The 12,241-nt window shown below is 45.5% G+C and overlaps 1 long non-coding RNA gene across 4 annotated transcripts in view; it reads left to right on the top strand.

Annotated features, from left to right (window-relative positions):
* Positions 1–10,541, top strand: part of LOC127489679 (uncharacterized) — a 49,670-nt gene extending 39,129 nt beyond the window's left edge. For 3 of the 4 annotated variants that reach the window (XR_016217697.1, XR_016217698.1, XR_016217699.1), the window contains 2 exons: positions 8,278–8,385; positions 10,362–10,541. This is a non-coding gene — a long non-coding RNA (uncharacterized LOC127489679). Of the gene's footprint in view, positions 1–6,198; positions 6,301–8,277; positions 8,386–10,361 lie in introns of all 4 variants that reach the window. The other variant, XR_016217700.1, reaches the window with a different exon arrangement.
* Positions 10,542–12,241: the final 1,700 nt, after the last annotated feature.

Consider the following 12,241-nt stretch of genomic DNA (forward strand, 5'->3'; position numbering starts at 1 on the left):
GGATTTCCCATGCGGGTGCAGGGTCCCAAGTACTTGGGCCATCTTCTACTGCTTTCCACAGCAGAGATCTGGATCCGAAGGGGAACATCCGGGACTTGAACCAGTGCCTGAGTGAAATGCCAGCACTACATGTAGGAGGTGACTTTAACTGCTGTGCCATAGCACCAGCTCCATAATATTTACAGAAATACTAATATACATTGTCATTTTCTTATTTATTTTGGAATCATACTTTTTGTCTTTTAAAATTTAAACTATCTATAAGGGAGCAAATGTAGTATTTATCGTTCTATGTCTAGCTTATTCACTCAACATGACATTCTCCAGTTGCATCCATTCTGATGCAAATGTTAGAATTTCATTTTTATGTCACTGAATAATCGCATTGTATATGCAGAGTGCATTTTCTTTATTCTGATGTTGACAGTTGATTTCAGATTTTGCTATTGTGAACAGTGCTGCTATAAACATGGTGGTGCTGGTATGTTTTTAATACAACACTATCAGAAGAGGGATTGCTGGCTCATATGGAAATTCTATTTCTACTTTTTAAAAGATGTTTCCATGCTATTTTGCACAGTGGCTGCACTCCCACCAACAGTGTATAAATGTTTGCATTGAGCAACATCCTCCCCAGCATTTGTTACTCTGGGTCTTTTGTGTTTCAGTCATTCTGATGGGGTGATGGGATATCTGATTGTGTTTTGGATTTGCATTTACCTGACATTGAGTGATGTTGAATATTTTTTCATGTATGTGTTGGCCATTTGTTTTCTGTCAAACTCTCTATTGATGTCTTTTGTCCATTTCTTCACTGGCAGGCTAATTTTTGTTGTTTTTTAAGTTGATATATTCTGGATATTTATCTTTTGTCAGCTAGGCAGCACCCAAACATTTTCCCCACTCTGTTGGCTGTCTCTGCACTCTATGTATCATTTCTTTTGCTGTGAAAACCTTCTGAGTTTGATATAATTCCATGTGCTTAGTGTTGCTTCTATTGCCTGTGCTTTGGGTGTCTATCCAAGAGATTATCACCTACACCGTGTCTTGGAGTGTTTCCCTACATTTTCTTCAAGTAACTTCATAGTCTCAGGTGTAAAATTTGGTCTTTGCTGCATCTTCACTCCATTTTTGTATATGATCAGAGGTTTGTGTCTCATTTCATTCTGTTACATCCAGGTTTGCCATCACCATGTATGATAAGAGCACTTTTGGCTGCATTAATGTGGATTAATTTCTGGGATCTCTATTCAGCATCAGTTTTTATGCCAATATCATGTCTTTTAGTTACTCCAACTTTGTAGTATGCCTTGAAATCAGATACTGTGATACATCCAGATGGATTTTTTTTTTTCTTGCTAAGCATCAGTTTGGTTATCCTGGTTATTTTGTGATTCCATATAGATTTTAGGGTTTTTTTTCTAATTCTGAAAATAATGGTATTTTTTTTAAGATATATGTTATTTATTTGAAAGAGTTACAGAAAGAGGTAGAGACAGAGAGGTCTTCCATCTGCTGGTTCACTCCCCAGATGGCCACAACAGCTGGAGCTGTGCCAGTCCGAAGCCAGGAGCTGCTTCTGGGTCTCCCACATGGGTGCAGGGGCCCAAGTACTTGAGTCATCTTCTACTGCTTTCTCAGGCCATAGCAGAGATGGATTGGAAGAGGAGCAGCCGGGACTAGAACTGGTGGCCATATGGGATGCCGGCACTTCAGGCCAGGGCTTTAACCCGCTGCACCAGAGCACTGTCCCCAGTACTGGTATTTTGATGGGGGTTGTATTGAATCTGTAGATTGGTTTTGACAGTGTAGACATTTTAATGATCCAAGTAGAAGTAGAAAGTCTACTGTTTCTTAAGTGTATGTACAAACTCTATAACAATAATCAGATCTCCAGATGTTGTATATGGGTGAAACCATTAATTTTTTGTATTCTGTGTATTAACCGTCACAGATTGGAGAAAACACAAATTTGCCTTTTGGTGACTGGCTTATGTCACTAGTAATGGTTGCCAGTTGTATCCATTTTGTTGCATAAAACAAGGTTTCATTCTTTTTTATGGCTGAGCAGCATTCTATTACATATATTATGTATAACATCTCATTATGTATACATATACATACATACATATATCTCACATTTTATTTTCTTTGTGCAATCATCAAATGATGGGAATCTGGATTGCTTCCATATGTTAGCTATTGTGAGTTGAGCTGCTACAAATGCAGGGGTACAGAAATTTTTTATGTGCAAATTTCTTATCCTTTGTGTAACTTCCCATTAATGGAATTACTGGGCAATGTGGTTGTTCGGTTTTAAAAGTTGTGAGGAAGGTATGAACCCAGATTTCTCTTTTAGATAGGGATCTCATGTTCCTATACATTTCTCCCACTGAATAAAAGCTTAAAAATTAAAAAATTGTGAGGAATCACTGTACTGTATTTCATAATGGTTGAGATAGATAACATTCCATCCACCAGTGTGTTGGGATATGTTTTTCTCCACATCCTCGCCAGCATTTGTTATGTTTTGGTTGTGGGATGATGGCCACTTTGCCTGAGATGAGGTAAAACCACACAGTGGCTTTTATTTCTGTTTTCCTGATAGTTGGTGAGCCTAAGCATCCTTCCTGTATCTATTGGCTGTTTGTGCTTCATCCTTCAAAAAATGCCTGCTAATCCCTTAGCCTGTTTCTTAACTGGAATGCTTTGTTTTTTGTTGAGTTCCTGAGCTCATTACATATTCTAGAATTCATCCTCTATCACAGGTATAGTGATATTTTCTCTGATTGTGCCAGTTGCTTCTTCACTTTGTTGAGTGAGTCATTGCTATGCTTCATGAAGCTCCTTAGTTTGATGTAACCCCATTTGTCTATATTTGATTTTTATTTCCAGTGCTTCTGGAGTCTTATCTAAGAAGTCCTGTATGCCAATGCCTTGCCATATATCTCCTATGTTTTCTGCTAGTGATTTGCTGGTTCCAGGTGTTAGGTTTAGATCATGGATCCATTGTGGTTGGTTTTGTATAGGATGTAAGGTATGGGTCTTGTTTCACACTTCCACATGCAGAGATCCAATTTTACCAACATCAGTTTTGAAGAGCCTGTCCTTTTCCAGGGAGTGATTTTATCTCATTTGCCAAAGATTAGTTGGCTGTGGATGCGTGGATTAATTTGTGGGGTTCTGATGTGTTATATTCATCCACATGCCTATTGTTATGGCAGTAATGGGGTGTTTTGCTTGTAACCGCTCTGTAATATGTCTTGAAATCTGGTATTGTAATGCCTTAAGCTTTATTTTTACTTTTTAAGAATGCTTAGATTGCTTTAGCTGTTTTGGGGTCTCATGTTTCCATAATAACTTTGCTATATCCATGGGGTTTCATATGTTGTGTTTTGATTCTCGTAAATTTCAAGGAAGTTTTTCACTTCATTATTCATTTCTTCAGTGACCTATTGATATTTCAGAAGCATGTGTAATTTTCATGTATTTACAAATGCCATGTTCATGTTGCTGACTTCTACTTTTATTCCTTTGTGGTCTGAGAACATACATGGTATGATTTCATTTATTTGAGAGGCAGAGTTATAGACAGGGAGAGGGCAAAACAGAAAAGTCTTCCATCCACTGGTTCACTCCCCAAATGGCACAATAGCTGGAGCTGGGCTGATCCAAAGCCAGGAGCCAGGAGAGTCTTTTGAGTCTCCCACGTGGGTGCAGGGGCCCAAGGACTTGGGCCATCCTCCACTGCTTTCCCAGGCCACAGCAGAGAGCTGTATCAGAAGAGGAGTGGCTAGGACTCAAACCGGTGCCCATATGGGATGTCTGCACCACAGGCAGAGACTTAGCAACTGTGCCACAGTGACCCCCCTATGGTATGATTTCAGTCTTCTAGAATTTACTGAGACTTGATTTCCATCCTAGAAAACGTTCTTCACTGATGACAAGAATGAGTATTCAGCAGCTGTTGAGTGAAATGTCCTCCAAATGTCTGTTCAGTCCATTTGCTCAACACTGTGTTTCACTGGATCTTAGCCAAAGACCAAGAAGATATCAGTACCATGCTGTAACTCCAATCTATCTTTTTTTAAAAAAGATTTATTATTTGAAAGACAGAGTTATAGAGGTGTGTGTGTGGCGGGGGGGTCTTCCATCCACTGGTTCACTCCCCAGATGGCCACAATGGCTGGAGCTGGATAGATCTGAAGCCAGGATGCCAGTAGCTTCTTCTGGGTCTCCCACGTGGGTGCAGGGGCCCAAGGACTTGGGCCATCTTCTACTGCTTTCCCAGGCCATAGCAGGGAGCTGGATTGGAACTGGAGCAACCAGGGCTCGAACTGGTGCCCTTATGGGATGCTGGCACTTCAGGAAGCAGCTTTCCCACTATTCCACAGCACCAGTCCCTGATGTGTCTTTTTTGATTTTTTCACTGGGTGATTTGTTACTTTTCTCTTAGAATCTTAAGACTTCTCTCCTTGTCCCTGTATTTTGAGAATGTGACTGTAATGTGCCTTGGATAAAATCGTCTCTGGGTTGGGGTCCTTTGAACTTCTTGTATCTGGATGTTTGTCTCTTTTAAGAAACATGGCACTTTTTTGTTCTTTTCATATCCTAGGTAGCTGAAGTCGGAAGTCAGCATGGCTATACACTATCTGGCCATCTTGGATATCCTCCTATGTGGGAGATAATTAAAATATCTATCACTTTATCGTTTCTTGGTGGTGATGTAGCCAGGCAGAAAACCCATGGGATCTTGCCCAGTGCCTTTGCCAATGGAAACACACCTGCTCGGATCCATGCTGCTTGGTTCTAATCAGAAGCAGGGCAGCTGGAGCAGCAGTTCTTCCCATAAAATCCTAGATGAATTCTGATTTTATTTTGCCAAAAAAGGAAGAATAGATTAAAAAAAGAGAAATAAAAGACCATGAAGAAGACTGCAAGGAGACTGAATGAGAGGCAGCAGCTGGAGCGTGCATCTCTCACTCCGAGTCTCAGACTCACTTGAGCACCTCATGTGGTAGGGAAGGACTGGGCCTGCTGCACCCTCCCTGTCCACCTCTGCCCATGGAGAAGTCCTGCTTCCGTTCTTCCACCCTCGTCACTGATGCTTCATTTCTAGCATTCTTCAGCCATACTCAGTGTGGCTAACTCCAGTTGACTTAGCCAGGCCCCCGTGGGAATGTGTTTGGTTGTTCTTATTTGGGGTTACTATGGATACGGCTGCTAGGAATATTCCTGTGCATGTGGTCTGTGCACCTGCCCTCAGGAGTCAGTCACACATTGGTCACATGGTGACCCTGCTCAGAGACCAGTAACGTTGTGCCAAGCAGCAGTTCCTGCTGTCCCTCTGATCCCCTTCGCTCTGATGGCTTCCATTCCCACTCACTGCACAGGACCCCTTCCCTCCCATTTCCCCTCCCCTCACTCTGCTCCCTGGCTCCAAATCCATGAGCCCTTCCTCATGGCCTCTTGGACCCAGTGAGTGACCTGGGTCAATGTCTAATACTGGCCCCTCCTAACTCTGCACCTGTGTGGGCCCTGTCGGGGAGGATGTTCATGATCAGTGTCAGGCCCCTGGAGCATCTCCTGCTGTGCTGGTGGAAGGTGGGTGGTCTTGTCACCTGTGTCACACCCAGGGCCTGATGCTCAGGCCTCTGCAGAGCCAGACCCCTCCTTGTGCTGTATGGGGCAGCCTGGGCTGAGCTGCCCTTTGTGAGCCAGTCCCCCTCAGGAGGGATGAGCAGGGGTTGCTTTGTTCTCCAGCACAGTGAGTTACAGAGCTTTACCCTAAATCAAGAACAGAGGCCTCAGCGTGCCCTGACGTGCACGGAGCTCTTGCCGTCCAATGCATGTTTGAACAGGGTGGTTGTGAGTACCCTGATTGGAGGAAGCCATTCAGAAATGCTCATGGATTCAGAGTGAGAGGGTCTGTCACTCAGGCAGTGATAGGTCAGGGAGTCAATCTCGTGCGTTCTGTGCAGTGAGGCTTCCCAAAGGGTGACTGTTCCACTGCTGCTTTTCCCATCCATTTGAACAATGCCAAACTCACCTGCCTACTCAACCTTGGGAGGGAGGGTGGGGTGTGTTTGTGTATTCAAAATTTGTTTGGGTAGCAGAGGGACAGACACAGAGGGCATCCATCCCTTCATCCTATCCTCAGATGCCTGTGTGGACACAGTTTTCTCTGTTCATGTGTAGGAGGGCCCAGTGATAGCCCCCAGTATGAGTTGAACTGCTGACATAGTGCCATGCTGTGACTTGGACACCCTCTTCAAGGCTGTGGCCTCAATTCTTAGAATGGTGAGTGTGGGAATATCTGAGACCGTGTTTAATTTTGGAAAACGGCCAGACTGTTCACCAGAGTAGTGAGCTCTCATGCATCCACCAGCAATGAGTGAGAAATCCTGTTCTACATCCTTCACAGCAGTTGTGATGTTTAAAAAAGAAAGAGTTCATCCATCTTAAGAGATGTGTATTGTAAAACAGTGACCATTTTGACACCATCAGGAGTTTCCTCCTCAGGCCTGGGCAGGGAGGCATTCATCGCTCCTGTCTGCGGGGGCTCGGAAACGATGAGGCGAAGGCAAGGAAAAGGTGAGGGAAGGGGCAGAAGGCAGGAGACGGAGCCGCTCCGCCCTGCTGTGCTCTCCCCTCCCCACGTGACAGCGCAGGGGTCACAGCACGCTGCTGTGTGTGGCCTAGGTCTGTCTGCTGGAATTCCATGCACAGAGGAATGGGAATGAGAAGCATGGAGCCGCCTTCTTGGGGGTCCCAGAAAGTGAGGGTGGCCCCGAGGCAGGGCAGGATCCATAGTGCTGGCTCTCAGTGGCATTGTAGAGGCTTGTGCTTCTTATGGCGTTAAATATGGGAAAATTCATTGTCATAACTCTACACACCATTCAAAGTGTGAACACGGATCTGTGCAAAGAAGACTGTGGGCAGAATAGTCTACTTGAGCCAGAGGCTCACGCATGGTGTGCAAAGCCAACAGGAACTTGAGCACCAGCCCTGTGCAGTGCTGTCTGTGTGCATCTCTGATCTTAAGCCGGGAAAGAACCTGCCTGCCAGGACCCAGCCATCTCTGCCCCATTTCCTGGGTGGCTCCTTGGAGGTCCCTGGGGACTCTAACAATGGCTGCGGGATTTTGTGATCATCTGAGGTGGTTTTATTTTATTTTTTTAAGAATTATTTATTTTTATTTGAAAGTCAGTTACACAGAGAGAGGAGAAGCAGAGAGCAAGAGGTCTTCCAACCAAAGGTTCACTCCACAACTAGCTGCAATGGCTGGAGATGGAAGTGGTGTCTAAAGCAGGCTTTGTGCTCTCCCTACCTCTCGGCTGCCAACCCTGTGGCTTGGTCTCGCAGCTCCCATTTGGGATTGTCGAGAGGTGAACTTCATCTCGTCCATCCACCAAGCGCATGGTTCTTATGAAGGCATAGCTGGAGGCATCCAGAGCAGGGACGGTGGCTGTTACTAAAGAGGAACAGGGCGCGTCAACACTGATCCAGAGTACATTCATCCAGCCAGGGCAGATGAGGAAAAGAACTCGGGGAATTGTGGAAAGTAGCCCCAGGGCCTCTGAAATGCCGTTCTCAAGCTCCCAGCTTGGAGAGCAGACTCTTAAATGGCAAAGCACAGCGGGGTTCACCTCATGCTTGGTTTGCTGGAGGTTCCTGGAGGTGGTTAGGATTAAGAGACCTGAGGCAAGCCCCAGGCAGTGACGATGGGAAACTATCTTCAGTTCTTAAGGTTAAAAACTGATGGGCAGGCAATTCTCTCCAGTGTGATAGAGAAGGTGGCACTGCGAGAACATATGGAGGGATGTTTGGGGCTTGGGGGGAGGTTCTTTCTCACCTCCAGGGATTCAGATCTGTGTAATGGATGCTCACTGCCATGGACTGCTGCAGATTCAGCTGCTGCCTCCCTGTGGGTTGCAGACCTGTGGTGGTACCCTTACTGTTAGCACAGTCAGGGTGAGCCTTTGGCACAGCAGTTAAGCCACTGCTCGGGACGCATGTATCCCTTGGCAGAATCCTGGGCTCCAGTCCTGGCTGTGTTCTGGTTGCTCATTTGCTGCTAATGCGCATCCTGCTAGGCAGTAGTTGAGGGCGCACATAAGAGTCCCTGCCACCCATATGATGTTCCAAGCTCCTGGCTACAGCCTGGCCTCACCCTGGCTGCTTTTGGGATTTTGGGTATGAGCCAGCAGAAGAAAGCTCTCTCTCTCCATCCCTCAAACCTCTCTCATTTGCCTTTTCAATAATTTTGTCTTTCAGGGTAATGCAGTGGAGCCGGGTGCTGATTGTAGTCACAGAAGATGGTTATGTGTGGGTGCTGAGCTGCATATCAAAGAACCCCATCACTTCACTTACACTTTGAAGCAAGTTAGTAGCTCTTATTTCTTAACATGTAGTGTTGTCAAGGTAGCTGGAGGGTTTCATCACCAGGCCTATCAGATGCAGAAGCTCTTCAATGAAACCTACTCACTTGTTAGTCAGAGGATAAGCCTGGGAGCCACCTGCAGCTCCACCCACCTGCATGGCCCAGTCAGGTTGGTGACTCTGCAGAGGCCCCTGGAGTGGCCACTTTGATCATTGCCATCTGCAGGATACACACAACATGCTCCTTTCTTGGGCACACTGTCTGGGCAGGTTCTTGTGAAGTGACACAAAGAACCTTTCCCCCCAACACAGGATCTCAGGTGGAAGCCAGCAAAGGTGTTTGCTGCTGTGCACTCAATACAGACCTGGAAAGATACTTTGTCCCAGTCAACGACATTTACTTTTAGTTGCCTTGGTGCCAGAGAGATTTCGGCTGGCTGATAACTCATACTCATCACTTCAGAAACTGCAAAAGGTTCAAGTGGCTTTGCTGCACTAATCAGTTTTCTCCTAGCAATGTAAGTGATTATATTTTTTTCCATAGAAACCAGAGACACAAGAAGGCTGGGGACGAGAGGTACCTTACATGACACATTCACTATGGCTGCATGGCACATTCCGTGCACACCATCTCCATCACTCTCCACAAGAAACGCAGGCCAAAGGCAGAAGGATGAGATACTTTGGCCTTGGCCACAAGGCTTATAAAAAAGTGGCAGAGTAGGTACAATGAATCCCAGGTCTCTCAAAGCCTAGGATAACCCCGTTCCTTCTTGCTAATCTCCAGAAAGCTGGAACTGGACTGAAAAGGATTCCCCAAAACAGCCCCATGAAAGGAAACCTGGCCAGTGGCCACCGTGTAGGAGCTTTCAACCAGGTGCCTTGGGGTCTCCCACTATTGCTAGTGCCATCTAGGTGCCCTGAGACCTGAAATGCCCAGCTCTGCCGTTGGTGGTCAGGGGGACCTCACCTCCTTCCTAGCTCCAGCGCTGCCTATGGTGTCCACACAGTGGGCGGCTTTCAGGGTCAACAAGCAGATCTCCTGGATGGCAGTGTGGCTTTCAACAATCCGGTGAGCCACCACTTCCTGCCGGGGAGCAGAAGGTGGCACGAGAGGGAGGAGGTGAGCTGGTGTTGGAGGTCTGCGGGAAACAACACAGCCTCGAGGTCAGGTACAAACACTGTCGAGGTCAGGTCTTGCTCTATGCATTTTTAAATGGAGGAGCAAGTTTGCTTGATATGCACTAGCCCAGCCATGTACCTCTGGAATGCCCCAGAGGTGGAAGATTTCAGAAAGAAATTCTATTTTGCAAAATGCACTCTTTTGGGTATTTTAATGTTTAAAGTCAAGATGGTGGAATGAGTCACCTTCTGATTGCCAAACTACTCTTCTCCAGCCCTACTGAATGTGGATCACAAGCTCTCACTGAAACATGGTTAAAGGGGTGGAGGTGGAACTGCGTGTAGACAAACTAGATCATTAGTCCAGGGTTGGCACTGCCCAGCAGCCTCTGGTTGCTGTTCTCAACTTTTTCTTGGGATTTTTAGAGACATATATGTTGGTGTAACCACACTCAGGAGAACAGTTCCATCTCCACACAAAACTTACCGGTACTGCTCTCTTGTAGGCACATGCTCCCCCAGCCCCTACACCCTTGTCAACCACTGGCAGGTTGTCCATTATGATACTTTTGACTTTTTCTAGAATGTCCTAGAAATGGGATCATACAGCATCTACTCTTTGGAGACTGGCTTCTTTCACTCAGCATAGGGCCTTGAGTTTTATCCAAATTTTGCTGGGAATTGACTGTAGATTCCTTTTACTGCCGACTCTAGTCCCTCATAGGGCTGCACCCCAGTATCCAAGCAGCTGTCAAACAGCTTTCCAAGGTGGCTTATTTACCATCTGATTATTTTCTTTGGTGCTGTGTCTTTTCATGCTTTTTGCTGATTTTCCTGCTCTTTGTTAATGCCCCTAGGAAGGCAGCAGGAGACCCAAATGGAGTTCCAGGCTCCTAGGTTCAGCATGGCCCAGACCCAGCTATTGTGGCCATTTGGGAATTGAACCAGCAAATGAAGATCTCTGTCTCTCCCTCTCTTTGTAACTCTGCCTTTCAAATAAGTATGTATATAAATAAATAACATTTTCAAATTAAAAAGATTGTTATTTCTCCAACTTCCTTCCTTCTAGCCTTAGGGGGGACAAAGGGAAGAATTAATAAAATGGCTGACTGGACAACTGAAAGTGCCCAATCTGAACTCAGAGGAAACCAAATGAGTGATGTGTCCGACCCTGTTCCCCAATAGGAGCTGTATGTAGGTCTCTCCAGTCACCACATCCTCAGTGCCCCTCAACACCTGAACCCTTGCCCTGGCCCTAGACTACAGGGTACAGGGGTGCCCACAATGTAGTCCCAGGTGTGGTGTCAAAGCAGGATGTAGATTTTCTTAATACTATTGCAAGTCAGTTATATAAAAGAACATATATGTTGATTGAGCTTATAACATTTGGCTAAAATAGTAGCACTAACTATTGCTAACATTGAGTACAGAATAATACACAAGGAAGCAAATACAGCCTCTAATGAGGCAGAAAGGCCCTGCAGACTTTTCTAAGATGGTCACAGATGCACTTTCACACGGGTGATAATGTACAGAAATAAACAATTCTGTCACCAGAGATTTGATCTACACTGACATTTCAACAGTAAATGCTAAGAAATAATTACTTTTCTTGTTTTCTTAAAAATTAGAAGTAGGGGGACAGCGCTATGGTGTAGTGAGCTAAGCCTCTGTCTGCAGCGCCAGCATCCTTTATGGCACCAGTTTGTATCCTGGCTGCAACTCTTCTGATCCAGCTCTCTGCTGTGGCCTGGGAAAGCAGTAGAAGATGGCCCAGGTGCCTAGGCCCCTGTACCCACGTAGGAGACTGGGAGGAAGCTCCTGGCTTTGGATCAGCTCTGACCATTGCAGCCTTTTGGGGAATGAAACAGCAGATGGAAGCCCTTTCTCTCAGTCTCTCCCTCTCTCTGCCTGTAACTCTGCCTCTCAAATAAATAAAAGCTTTATTAACATTAGAAGAAATTTTTGGGGGGATGATTAAGTAACCCCATTTCTCTATAAAATTTTTTCCAAAGAAGTCTAAAATAATACCTTCTTTTCCCTCTGAATACACATTTCCATTTTTTAAAATGGTGTATTTATTGGATCTGGCACTTTGACATAGTGGGTTGAGCCACCATCTGCAGTGCTGGCATCCCAAATGAGCATTGGTTCGAGTCCTGGAGGCTCCATTTACAATCCAGCTTCGTGGTAATTTGCCTAGGAAAGCAGCAGAAGCTGGTCTGAGTGTTTGGGCCCCTTGCTCCCACTTGGGGACCCAGATGAAGCTCCTGCATCCTGGCTTTGGCTTAGTCAAGCCCTGTTTTTTTGGTCATTTGGGAAGTGAACCAGCAGATGGAAGAATCTCAATCTCTCTCTCTCTCTTTCTCCCTGTAATTCTTTCAAATAAATTAAATACTTCGTTGTTTTTTAAAGATGTATTTTATATTCAAAAGATAGATTGGCAGGGAGATAGAGTGAGAAAGAGATCTTCCATCTGCTGGTCTACTCCACAAATGCCCACAACAGCCAGGGCTGGGCCAGGCCCAAGCTAGGAGCCAGGAACTCCATCTGGAAGGATTTGGGCCATCAGCCACTGCCTTCTCAGGCCTATTAGCAGGAAGCTGGATCAGAAGTGGAATAGTTGGGACTCAAACCAGCACCCCAATATGCGGCACTACTCACGTGGAACTAAATTTATGGTGCCTTGTAAACAAGCTCAAGAGTGTAAAATTTCTAGATGAAGATTCAAAGAATC

This window comes from Oryctolagus cuniculus, chromosome 12 (assembly GCF_051225735.1).
Source record: "Oryctolagus cuniculus isolate XC-2025 breed Fujian yellow rabbit chromosome 12, ASM5122573v1, whole genome shotgun sequence".
In the NCBI taxonomy this organism is placed as follows: Eukaryota; Metazoa; Chordata; class Mammalia; order Lagomorpha; family Leporidae; genus Oryctolagus; species Oryctolagus cuniculus.